This window comes from Solenopsis invicta, chromosome 11 (assembly GCF_016802725.1).
Source record: "Solenopsis invicta isolate M01_SB chromosome 11, UNIL_Sinv_3.0, whole genome shotgun sequence".
NCBI classification, from domain to species: domain Eukaryota; kingdom Metazoa; phylum Arthropoda; class Insecta; order Hymenoptera; family Formicidae; genus Solenopsis; species Solenopsis invicta.
Window position 1 is genome coordinate 16,890,593 of NC_052674.1, and position 14,126 is coordinate 16,904,718.

General features: G+C 36.9%; 1 long non-coding RNA gene across 1 annotated transcript; it reads right to left on the minus strand.

The window, feature by feature from the left end:
* Positions 1-4,248: 4,248 nt before the first annotated feature.
* Positions 4,249-6,196, minus strand: LOC120358959. The gene is made up of 2 exons (XR_005575845.1): positions 5,611-6,196; positions 4,249-5,532 (listed from the first exon to the last, which is right to left on the minus strand). It is a non-coding gene; the product is annotated as an uncharacterized LOC120358959 (long non-coding RNA).
* Positions 6,197-14,126: the final 7,930 nt, after the last annotated feature.

Consider the following 14,126-nt stretch of genomic DNA (forward strand, 5'->3'; position numbering starts at 1 on the left):
AAAAATAAAACAAAAAGTTTTATTTTTATGATATGTGAACTCTTTTTTAGTTAAAAAAAAATTGTTTTATAGTATATAAGAATATGCAATAAAATCGGAATAATTTTTAAACATCCCAGCAAACGAAAATATATAACTCTCAGGAACATTAGGTATTCAAAATAAGTCTTATACATAATTAAACGAAATTATACTGTCAAAATACTTTATTCATTTTTACATCAACCCAATTTTAGGGGTTTATCTTTAAAAGGCGTCACTTCATTATTATTCCATTAAAACCCAGTTGTAAAATTTCATGTCGCACTTTATACGAGGGTTATTCGGAAAGTAAGGTCCGAAAACAAATATGGAAACTATGTAGAAATCGGACCTTACTTTCCGAATAAGCCTCGTACTATTCTATATGGTTTTTTAATTACGAGAAATAAAACGTCATCGAATCCATCTATCAATGGTACAAATTTCTCGTTTAATCCCATTACAAAGAAAAAAAATTTACATATTATCTTCTATTTAACTCCTTTGCTTTAATTTGATTTACAGTTTATATAATAATAAAAGTAATTATAAAAAGCGAATCAAAATAGCTTCATGAGAGGTCAAAAATGTCAAAATAATTTTAAGAATCGAAAAACATTTTTTTTGAGTTCATTGAAACATCTTACAATATTTTGTAAAAAATTTAAAAAGGTTGATAATTTTTTTCAAATTGAAAATATTAATTGTACACTAGGTTCCACCGTGCCTTAACACATGAACTTGTACGCGTGTCAAGGCATATCGATATAGTAAATTCGGCGTGTTCCGACTCAAGATTTTTTTACCATTTCATGCCTGTCATCTGACAATTATACTCAATTAAATTATTAACAACAATTTACCTCTTTTCAGTTTTAGTTAAATTTTTCTTACATTAAAGTATATAATTAATTTTTAAGTCGAAATTAAATGTAATTAGTTTACTTTAAGAAAATTAATAAATATTGATAATAATATAAATGTTATGGAATTATAAGAATTGAAAAAAAATTTAGCTATCACTAACTTTCAACTTGTGATCAGGAAAATATTTTAATATAAATTTTGTAGATAAATAAAACGTTAAAGAGCTGACAGAAATAATTTACCCGCTCATTTTGCGATAAAAATTAACAAAAAATGTTATTATTTTAATTTATTTCATTGTGGCCTACTTTTTGACAAAAATCTGAAAAAATATTTTTTGTAGGAGTTGGGAACAGAGTTTCACATGTAATTTTGTTAAGGTGGTCCATCAACGAAATCAGGGAGAAAAATAATGTTTAAATGTTATTTTCATTCTTTATAATTGAAATTTGCATCAAAAATAAATGTAAAAAATATTTTTATTAATGTCTAAGAGTAATATTATTAAGGTCCAAGTCTAATTTCATATTTATGAATTGAAAACCTTATGTCATGGAATCATAAAAATTGAAAAATAGTTTAATGTTTTTATCTTGAATTTATAGAAAAATCTATCGATTGAAAAATTCAAACATCTACAGAGTATTAGGTAAATTAAATAACATTTAAATTGCATTTAAAAATCATATAAAATACTATATATTTTAAAATTTAATATAACATTTATATTATTATCAATATTTATTAATTTTCTTAAAGTAAACCAATTAGATTTAATTTCGACTTAAAAATTGATTATATACTTTAATGTAAAAAAAATTTAACTAAAACCAAAAAGAGGTAAATTGTTGTTAATAATTTAATTGAGTATAATCGTCAGATGACAGGCATGAAATGTAAAAAAATCTTGAGTCGGAACACGCCGAATTTACTATATCGATATGCCTTGACACGCGTACAAGTTCATGTGTTAAGGCATCGGTGGAACCTAGTGTACCAGTCTAGTAGAATCCTATTTTTGATAACATACGAATGACTTTTGCATATAAAAATGATATAGTTTCTTGATTGTGGTAACTTCAAAACGGTTATTGTCATATACGAAAGTTATTTGTATGTGCTTCAGAATAAGACCTCAAAAGCGAAGGAATATATAAATTTTTTCTTGTATTATACATTAAAACAAATTATTTTATCCACATCTCACTACTTACAATAGTTTAGTAAAATATGTATATTGAAATCTCGGGGTTAGGGTAATTCGTAGAGATGCGTGTAAGCATAAAAAAATAATTAAATTGATTAGCAATTGAAATTTGTTCTTTTATTTTTATTTATTAATAAGTCAGTATAATTTAGCTTAATTCTTTTTTCAAGTATGTTATTATTAATCGTATTTTATATATCTTTTTGTAAAAAATATTTTTCCATTACTTTGAAATATCTTAATTTTAATTTTATTAAAACATAATGAACAATATGTTTACGTTGCAAGTTAACATTGCAATGTTATTATTATTATTCAAATCATAACAATTTTACATTATCCATATGTTTATCAATACAATGAAATTTTGTATTCATATTGCATTTTATATAGTAACCAAAGTAATTATACATAAAAAACAAATTACAATAGCTTTATCGACATCAAAATGAAATACCGATGTTCCAACAGAAAATATATAATTTGCCTGTTTAACAGTCTAAATTAGTGTCGTAAGTAATCCTTTTCTTTAAAAATATTGATAGTGTTACGACCCGATATTGTCCGTCACATGAACGTAGTATCGTTACTTAATTGACGATCGGTTATCATCTTCCATTGTCTTTGTCTTTGATTTCTGACTTGGAATGTGTACTGACATATTAAATTAAAAGACGTTATTTTTAAAAGCTTGACTTGTTTTTTTCGTGCGCGCGAGTGCTACTGAAGTGCAGTTCGTGAGATCAAACCGACCTTCCCGGTCATAACATTTTGAAAAATTGAAAATTTTAAGAGAAAACGATACGCCAAGCGTCAATTAAAACAATGAAAATCAATAGATGTAGATATAAGCGTAAAATACGCTTGATAAGAATACTTTCTTCCTAAAACATAAACGTGCTAAAACAATGCAGACGCAACACGTTTCGATCATCCAACGGAAAACTCTCTGCGTGTATGCGATACAGAAATAACGTGCATCAAATATCCGACAAAAAACTCCTTGCGATTAAGCCATGCGGATACAACGCGTCTCTAACATTTGAAGCAAAACCTCCCGCATGTAAACAAATATTCTCGGAAGGACTTACTTGTTAGCTGTATTATTAGCTCCCAAAGACGCTGCACCGCTTCGTCCCTGTGACACAGCTGAGATAAAAATTCTGTCACACGTTCCTGTCGTAATTCGCTTTCCTCTTGCAGTCGACGGAGCTCCTTAAGAATGACATGAAGATCCATATCCAAAGTCGCAGACTCAACGCTCCCCGCGAAGTGCGCACATTCTTCTTTTCGGAGAATTTACCAAAGCCATGGTTTGTTTTGATTTTCTTATGACAGCGGTCCGAGAACAATCGGACAAACCCCCAAAATGTTACGACCGGGAAGGTCGGTTCAAATGTTACGACCCGGTATTGTTCGGCATGTGAACGTAGTGTCGCTACTTAATTGACTATCGTCTTCTGTTGTCTTTGTCTTTGATTTCTTATTTTGTAAAACAAACTGACATTTCTGTTTAAAAAACCGTAATTTATTAACTCTGCTTAATTATTTTACGAGTGTGCGTGTGTTCCGTTGTGTATAAAAGCAAGAATGCTAATCGTCCTGTTTGGATGTAACAATATATATAAGATGTAACAGATTGCGTATTAGATGCATTTCTCGAAAAATATTTTAAACAAAAATTGTTAGGTTTCAAGTAACGCATTAGTACTAGGGTCAATCAAATGAAAACCGAACACCCGCTATAACACCCGCCATAGCGGGTGTTTGGTTTTCATTTGACTGATCCTAGTAATACGAGCATGACCATAAATAATATTGCCAAAATCACATAAAAATCATTTTAAAATTTTAAAACGAAAACTTTTATTTAATAATTATTAGAAAGAGCTAAGGAGCTGCAACGTTTGTTGTTGTCGAGAAAAATATAACAGATAAATTTTTGTATTTAAAATGTATTAAGACATAACAAACGTTTCGACCTTGTATAATCGGTCCTCTTCAATGTATAAATTTATACTGTTCTTGTGTGTAAGATTACATTATTTGATGTCCAAGTGCAATCGAAAAATAGGCGTTTAAATGAGCAATAACTACAAGATGCATGATTGCAATTGCTTGCAATCATGCATTTTGTAGTTATTGCTTATTTAAACGCCTTTTTTTCGTGGAGTATTTGGAACGTCTTAGTTGACCGGGTTGCGTTCAGTCTAAGTAAACCGTAATCTACAGATCTGAGGAGCACATTCTTAACTTGTCTCTGAACAACGAAAACTCTTATTTTTAATTACATAGTCTTCTGGTTGACTTCAAGAGCTTTTCAAAATACTATAATAAAACATATTTTCATTAAGGATTTTACGAGTTATGAGACTTAAAATTTACACTATCCCCAAAATTAATATTAGCCAAGATGTATGTATAACGCAGAGATTACCTAATCCGAGTCACACTTCTTTTGTAAATGCGTTCGTGCGTACGTGCATGCATACGCCTCAAAAAGTTATTAAATATTACAGGAGTTGCAAACCGTGGGATATTTATCTCTACTATGACACGCACAAACACGCACAAAAGATATAAATTTGATTGAACAACCTTCACGTGGTACATCTTGGATAATGCTAATATCGGTAGTACGTACTATAATTTTAAGCCATAACTCAGAAAATACTTAATGAAAGTAAACTTTATTATAATGTTTGATAAGCTGCTGACAGTTATTAAATTCTATAATCTAAAAATAGTGTTCTATTAAAAAAAATTGATTTGACCTTGACCTAATCTTGGTGATAACAATTAAAATCATTCTGATAAGATCATTGAGAAAACCATTTTAAATTCTAAAACTTTTGTCTAAAACACTTTTTTGTAAAATTTGTATTGTATTTGTTAAAATATTTTGGGGTTTTACTTTTGTTTCACCATCTATATATTTACACACACACACAACCACGCACGCACGCACGCACGCATACACGCGTGCATATATTACTGGATGATTCAGACTAACCATTTTGTTCTTAAAATGTATTCCTGAGACATTTTTAAGACTATTTTTCTTTTACCAAAATTTTGTCCATAGTTTAAGTTTTAAATTATAGGAGAAAATAATTGGCAAATTACGGAACGGCAACCACGATTGGCGCAACTCACTGTTGCGGGCGACTACGCGGGCAATCGCTGCGATTAATTACGTACTACACGCGATGATAAATAACATGTATAATCATTTTCATGCACACTCCCTCTCATTCACTGTTACCTTGTACAGATTCGATGTCTTCACATTGCCGTCTCATCGATTTAAGAGTATGCCAAACTAGCGAGAATTACCGATGCAATATAGAATAATTTCATCTTTGAATTAGTTTGACAGATCATAAAATCCTTTTGTAAAATAAAAGTACGCACTAATAAAAGCTTGGATAGAGATTCTACAAGAAAATTGAATAAAAACTTGAAAATTTACGTACTTTTGGTTCCTGGATTTGTCACTCGAGATTAACATTTACCTTTTACTGACGTTTTGTAGCTCGTATGTATCAAATGAGAACTTCTCCAAGTACAGAAAACTAACGAACAACAATGACTGAGTGTCATTCTGATCAAAAATCTAACAAAAAAGTTTAATTATTGAACAGCTATATGTGTATAAATTTGGCTTCGCACATGTAAACGATGGCAAGCCGAGCAGTGATTGTGTCTAACATAGTTGATAAATCTTTTTACAGATAACGCTACAATCGAAGAACAAAAACAGATGATATATTCACGAATGCGTTGGACCAAGAGCGCCAGCCTGGTTGCTTGGTGTTAGCGCTACTCCCATTAACCTTTATCGCGCGTAACCGCGTACCACTCGACTCTTGCTCAAAGAATGATTTGGGTAATTATTTACTATAGGGCACCCAGCTGGGAGAATCCTGTGTGGATACAACACCGATTGGACACCACCACTCACAGCGGCCGATGTATATAGTTCTTTCGTTGATTAGGTTAAATAATTGAAGATGATTGGTTAGTATCCAATCAAGCTGTGTCCAAACGGATGTTACCCGACCCAGTTTCATTCATGTTGATCTTGACAAATGTTATAGAGGCAAGAATACTGAACAATTTTTTTTTATAAATTAATTGGCGCTCTCGTACAGTTTTTGAAATATATTTAGAGAAAGAAAAAGCAGTTTTTCTTAATTATTTCAGATACTTATTTTAGAAAAAAGTGTGTCAAATAAAAAATGAAGCTTATAAAAAACCTTACAAATAAAGTTCTCTGCATATTTTAACTAACTCCAATACTTCAGTCGTTATAATCGAAAAATTATTTTAAAATAAATTTTTTTTAATTTTCAGTACTGTTTTGCATGAAAAATAAACGCTTGAACGGGGGAGGAGCCAAGCCTCTCCTTTCACATGGATTTGCGACTTTCTACGCAAAATGAGGTTCACTTGACTCCTCCCCTCCCTTTGCGAGCAAAACAAGGTTTACAGATGTACTGTTCCACATGGGTTTGCAACTTTCCTCATGTGGAATAGTACTGTAGACCTCGTTTTGCTCGCGAGGGCACGAGATGAATGGGGTGGATCTCACTTCGTGTGGAAAGTCGCAAACTCATGTGTGAATCGGTCACAGAAAATTTAGGGTTGAATTGGGTTAGGTAAGTCGGGGAGGGGGTGCGGGAGAGGAGCAGAGCCTCTTTCTTGTCCAAGCGTTTACTTTTCACATAAAACAGTACTGAAAATATAAAAAAACTTATTTTAAAACACAAAATAAACCGCTAAAACATGAATAAATAACTATTTGAACACTGATTGTGCTCTTATACCCGCGCTGACTCTCACTAGCCTGTTTTAGCGGTTTATTTTGTGTTGAATCTTGAGAGTCTTTGAATACTTTGTTTTTTATTTTGAAACAGTTTTTTTATTATAACGACTAAAGTATTGAAGTTCAATACTTCTGTAAACCAAGAAGGTTAGTTCTGTTTATTTCTTTCTTAAGAATTGTGAGATCGGAGCCCATAACAAAGTTATGTAAGCTCTGTCCCTCGGATTAATATTCATTTTCGGTACACCCCCACTTTATATGGAGGGAGTTTGCAACGTAATCCAAAAGGAGCTAAAGCACCCGTCCCTCAGCATAGATAACTAGTTTTCTAATATCCTCCTGTGATAGAAGTTGATAGAACCGCAGAGTCAAAGGGCATGTAATTCCACAAGAACATCTATTGTTCCTCCTTCTCCCTGGTTAAGCCTTAGCTAGATGGCCAGTTAAATTCTTGTTGCTGTGGCAAAATAGTCGCATTTAGACTTTTAGTAATTATACATGTTTTGAACATGTTTTTAGATCAGGAGTAATAGATATTACCACATCCACCTAGACCTATAACCTGCATTGTTTAGGAGCTAGGATTCCTGGATCAATGACATACTTGTCTGCATCAAAGCTATGCTCCTCGTTAAAATCGCCAAAATGCTTTTGCTGTGATATAAGTTAATCTCGGTAATAGGAATCCTCGAATCAACCATTGATTAAGCTGTCTTCTTCTTATTGAATTGGCACCCATCCCCAGTGAATTAGTAGGGCAGGGATGATTTGGCCATTAAACAGAATAATTTAGGTTGCAGCGAAGTGTAAATAGTGAATTGAAAAATATAAAGGGTAGACAAAGACTACAATGATGGAGTTGAGTTTATAATGGCGAAGCAAACCGGAGCATTGGGGGGGGGGCACAAGAGCGCTCCAAATGGCTCCGAAGCCATGCAGGATGAGAAATAAGCGCCCTCCCCTTAAATCGCGTTGGAGACGCGAACTCGCGCATACGCACGAGGCGGGAGGATGCAAATATTAAGTTCGTACAATTTAAAGTGCGAAAGCATGAGGCGACACAATTTAGTGGTGGGGTAGGTAAGAATGGGAAAAATGTTAATTTGGGATAAAGGATAGTTGTCTTTAAGGTATCGTCTAAGTTTGGCTGATTTTGGAGTAGTAAATGGACAATAGAAAATGATGTGATTGGCGTCCTGCCAATTCTCCCCACAGGGGCAATTTGGCGAATCAGACATGTTTTTTCTAAATAAACTGTATCTTAGGTTGTAGTGATTACTTTTAAGCCGGTTAATAATCACTATTTATTCTCTGCCAAAAGGTTTGCGGTAAAACCAAGAACGTTTGTGAAGAGTATGCTGATATAAGAAGGCATGTTTAACGCCGTTAACATATGCCGCTTTTTCCAGATATGCTCTGAATTTATGAATTTGAAACAACCGTTATTCCGTTTTGCTGTGCGCGGATTTAGCTCGCGGTTCGGTTAACGCAATAGGTTCGAGGCGGGAGAGAGAAAATAAACGTTTGGTTTGTCGGGCTGCGTATAGGTTTATTGCAAAGTCGTGTACGCGGTACAATTTGAGCTGCGCTGCCGTGATCGAGGGAAACTACGGCGAGCGCGGATCGACGGATTTATACTTTGGTACAAGCGTATTTCGCGGTAATAATGACGCAGTGCGATATAGTACATTTATATCTAGAGATCGCGGTGTTATTGAAAATGACGTGCAGAACAGAGTACAATAACGGGGGACGGTGGACTATGTATACAATCTATTTACAAACGGCCTTGGCCGCGGGACCGAGCGGGAATCTCGTGATTTCCCGAAGCGGGGTCGGCTTTCCGCGAATTTCGGCTGGTCGAGCTTCGAGGTGCGGTCGCGCTGGTATGCGGCGGGGCGCGAGGCGCGCCGACGGCGCGAACGCGTGAGTCGGCTCGGTACGGCGTTTAAATGCCTGACAGTTTGGAGCGTGGCTTTTTGTTCCTCGGCTTAATAGCCGGCACGGAGTCGCGGGGTTTGTTCTGGCTGGGACCGCCCGGAGCCATCAAGTACCTTGGTGGCGGCAAAGAACCTTTACCGCTTGTTCGGCCAGAGGAGTTTTGGGTCGGAGTCGAGGAGGCGGAAATGGATGCTGAGTGCACGAGCGGAGGCCTTTTATAACCCCCGGCTCGCGCGCTCGATCGTTTCCGTGTGCGCTCACTCTTCCTCGAGATTTTATCTCGGGATTTTATTCCTCCGCGGCTGATGGTACAGACGCGCTTCCTGCGGCTGGTCGGTGTTGGGCGTGCGCGTGGTCTTGTATTGTGTACGGGTCTGCCTCGTGCTAACGGCCGTCCTCGGCCGTTAGCGGTGACGTCGCTGTGGCAGCGTTTAGATAGGCGCAAGCGCCTTCTGTTTTTTAAAGCCGAACAGCGGCCTCCAGCTGGCGTTCACCGGGAATAACGTATGCTCCCTGCATGCGTTGTTACAAATTGTAGTACAATTGACTTGAGCAAAATAATCCATATATGGGATGCGGAGCGGAGGAACGAATCCTTGACGAGACGCAATCTTGGCAGCTTTGTCTGCATTTACATTTCCTGAAATTCCTTTGTGCGCCGGCACCCAGCATAGAATCAGGTTGAAGTTTGATTTATCTAGAAGAAAGAGCTTGTATTTAAGTCTGTATATGATGTGATTATCAGCCTTGTGGTTGTTTTGCGAGATAGCTTGAAGCACACTTAAAGAGTCGGTGAAAATGACAGAGTTGGTCCAATGGAGCTTTTTAATGATTTCTGTAGCCTCGAGTAATGCTTAAGCTTCGGTAGAAAAGATAGATGTCTCTGCAGGGAGTTTGTGTCTTATAGCTTTGTTTAAATTAGGGATGAATATGCTGGCTCCGACTGCCAAAGAGTATTCTGATTTTGAGTCATCTGTATAGAGGTAAGTGTGTTCTTTGAAGGATTTATCGATCATGTGAAGAAAACTTTGGTTGACAAGGTCACTAGAGGTATCTTTGTCCAGCTTCGTAAGAAAGTTGTTGATACGTGGGGTGAAAGAGTAGGCGGAATAAGGGTATTGGAATTTAGGAGGAATAAATGAATTATCAGAGAGATTGTGAGTGTTATTTTTGTGAGAGAGGGAGAATTCCTAGTATTATTAAAATGAGAGTGATCAAGAGTGTTTGAGTTAAAGAGGTGAACAGCTAATGACATGTAGAAATTAAATTCGATTAGGACGAGTTTATAAATTTAAGAAGAGAGATTAGTATTGACGAGTTTAGGAAAGGGTGGAGTATGTGACGAACAGCCTGGATTATTCCCACCCATCTGAGGAATTTGGGCGCTCTCCAATTGCTGATTTAAGCGAGTATCTGTATTAAGAGTGTCAGGATCATTAAAGTTACAATTAAACAGATTTTTGAATATGCTAATAATATTATTCATGTTGATATGGGCGGACAAAAAATTAAGTAAGGCATCAACAATTGCTGTGAAATCTTTTTTGAGTATTAAAGGCAAAAGATCATTTATGAAAAAATTGCTTAGATTTTCAATAAAATTATTGAGGTTAACAGAGTTAAATGATAAGTCGTCAAGATTATAAGAGCGCACACAAGAGGAGGTCGAACCAGAGTTAAATTGTTCAAACGCGACACTATACCTAAAGGGGAAAGAAGAGTGACCATTTGAGTAAAGAAGAGATTCTTTATTTAAGTCTGCTTGTTGTCTAACCTGGGTAGGGCGACGAAGTAGCAAGAAACCACCGCGGTGGTGCAGATTAGAACCCGCGTCAACTGTAGGAAGGTGGGAAGGAGCGCACTCAGTAGAGTACGTGTACTTTTTGTTAAATAGTAGTGTACTTTTTGTTAAATAGCATTTGCGTAAGAATCAGAGGAAGAAGAACGTGTGAACTCGAGAGAGCCGTAAGGGTTTATATTGTTTAAGACTTCATATCTGTTATTGTTATAGAAAGACGAAAGATCATCAGCATATGATGGTTAACTGTAGTTCAGAATGTTTGTTACTTAGGCGGGGAAAGTTTTTGTAGTCCACTCTAAGGTCATCGGGGAAGTCGGAAAAACGAGATTGTATAACACTAATCGGGGTGTTAAAACGGATGATTTTTCTAGCTTCAAAGAGAGATATGTTTTCCGATGCCGCCAAAGAGAGGATTTGTTTATATCTAAATGCAATCGAGCAGTCAGGAGACGTGGCGAGGTGGTTGCCTTTGCAATTTATGCAAATAGGAGGTCTGACATGGGGCAGTTCTCTTCATCTTTATGTTTATTACAACCGCAGTTAAGACATCTTTCGAATCCTCTACAAACAGATTTGATGTGTCCGATTTTAAAACATCTGAAACAAGTGCGAGGATTGGGGACAAAGGGATTAACCTCGTGTCTAGTTTTAAAAATGTAGACATGTTTAAGAAGAATTTGACCCTCAAATTTGACAGTGATTAGGGATGAAGGTACAAGATTAATAATGTCATCGACAGTGACTCTTTTTTGTAGTCTCTTGACTTCAATGATTTGGAATGGATATGCTTCAATCGATTTGCTGATTATTTCTACACTGATGCTAGGAATGTTTCTTATAATGCCTGTACGCATTGTACGGTAGGGAGGAATAAAGGCACGCAGGCCATGTGAGTTGAGTATCTGAGAAGAAATAAAATTATTAGCGGAACTGGCTGAGCTAAAATCCACCATGACCTTTCCTCTATCTATTTTTTTAATTTCAAGAATATCTTTAGGCGCAATTTTTGAAATAATGCAACTAATATGGAGAGGGTGTGTGGCCTCAGTCTTAGAATTGTCAATATTGTAAACATAGACCATGTAAGGAGCATTATCTTTGTGCGAGTATTTATAAGGAAAGGAACGAGAGTCATCCGGAGAGGGGGAGGGATTGGAATTGGATTTCCCGTTATTGTTATCCAACGTAAATGTAAGCAAATGAGTGTGAATTGGAATTGAACTGGAGTGTTTGATGTTCGTAGACTGATTATTGTCCTTCTTGACGGAGTCAGATTTGGATTTGTGAGATTTGCTCACCTTAGGTGTAAAAAAGTAAGACTGTTCTGGCAAGTCATCAGAAAATCTTTTCTGAAAGCCTTTGGCAGGATCGATTTCCATGAGAACATAAGCTTTCTCTGAGGTAGTTGTTTTTGTTTTATCACTTGAGGGGCCGGTATTTGATACAATATGTCCTTGGTTATCGAGACTCGTATTAACGATGGATGAAGTTACGCCTTGAGATGAGAGTGTATTCGCCTGAAAGATTTTTGAATTGTTAACTGAGTCAGAACTGAGATTGGTGTTACTATTCAGTATAGACTCAAATTCGTTAAATTGATTGGCAGGGACGCCAAAATAAGAGGGTATGAGGATGGGAGGGCTAGAGAGGAGGGGGGAAAAAGAGGATCAGGAGGACGTGCAGGTACCTCTGGGTGCAAACGGCGCATATTGCCGTTATTTGCACCCAACCCGCCGCTACCTGCCACAGAGGCAGGGGGGTTATTGTTCATTATTACTTGTACGCGGGTATAGCCAAATTCATTGTACGAGCACTAGTAGATATAAAGCAAAGTTCAGACTGTTCGAGAGGCTGAACGGCCACCAGAAGGTATGAAAAGAGTTTGAAAGCGCTTACGAAACAACTACGTCGCAGAGGAACACGTCCGCTCGCTACGAGCCGTTATGATCGAATCTATCCTACATGATCCTACAGAAGCTGCGTTTCAATCTACTTGAACCAGAGAGAAGACTGAAGACTCTAAGCTGTCTTTTTTTTGGTATATGTCACGGGAGGGGAGGGAAAAACCTGCATAGGCACCGTAATGCTTCTTCACGTTAGTGCTCTTAGCAGCTAACTCCTTATCAGGTTGTCTTATTCTTACCCACACAAGTATTACAACAGGATGGCTCGTGCCTTTCTCACACCATTGCTGCACGCGAGATTGGCTCCTAAAATTACTAATCTCGTGCCAGAATGTTCGCAAACTTATCGCTTGCCGGCTCTGTGGATTTCCTCATCCAATCACAATGCCGCTCAGTTGCCATGTGTGCAATAATTTCTCTGCTACAACAGGTGTTCAATGTGAAGGCGACTCGGGGCACGCGTTCCATGGGCGGATCCCGATAGCACATGGGACCAATAGCACACCACCACTTACAACGGCCGATGCCTAAAGTTTTTTCGTTGGTTGGGTCAGATAAGTCAAAATGATTAGTTGGTAGGCTATCACACCATGCGCTCTTGGATCCCGTTCGCGTTCCATACGGATTGCCGGCTCCTCCGTTTTCACGGACCAAATTGGCCAGTCTGCAAGGAGCCGTGTACATTGAGGCGTCGGAAACGTCCCAGTTGCGTACAAAATAAATCGGACACAGCAATTTGAAGAAAACGGACATAGTGACAATCGGACACAATAAAAAACGGACACACGGTAATTGTAATCGGACACAGTAATAAACGAACACAGTGACAATCGGACACAGTAGGAAATGGACCCGTCTGAGACCCGCAGCAGATGGATCAACGGAAAGCGGGCTAAGGGTGTCCTTGATAGATCGGAGGTTCTCTTATAGAAAAATACTACTCAACGCTACTATTAGTGCGCAATAGTATTTTGAGACACTAATGCACCACTACACTATTGCACTACAACACTACTACACCATTGTAGTGCAGAGGAGTTCAATAGTTTTCAATAGTGCTATCAATAAGTAGTGTTAAGATTTTCTGTAGCTTTTATTATTTTATTTTGTCATAAGTGTAGGATGTTAAAGATGAAGATGAGAATATCGACGAGCCAGAGTTGAAATATATTTCTTTATTGCAAACGGTAGGTTTACACCAACGCTTTCGAAAATTGTCTAGTCTCGACCGTTATCGAGCACCCGTATAGTATACTGCGCGTTCGGAGGCTTTAACGGCCCTATTGGTCTGCGCCCCGCTGGAGAGGCGCGCTGGACGCACGGCTTTGCGGTTCGCGTACGCAACGGCTCGATCCTGCACAAACGTGTCAGGACATGTTTCAAGGAATATTCCTATCCTACATAAGTTATTTTTAATACATATTCGAAAAAAGTTACGTATATATAACTACGACTCTTATCATTCGAACATTTTATTCAACAATACATTTACATGTAAAATAATAAAATTTTATATTACCACATTTTAATATAATCCTAGCAAATATTTTATTACTC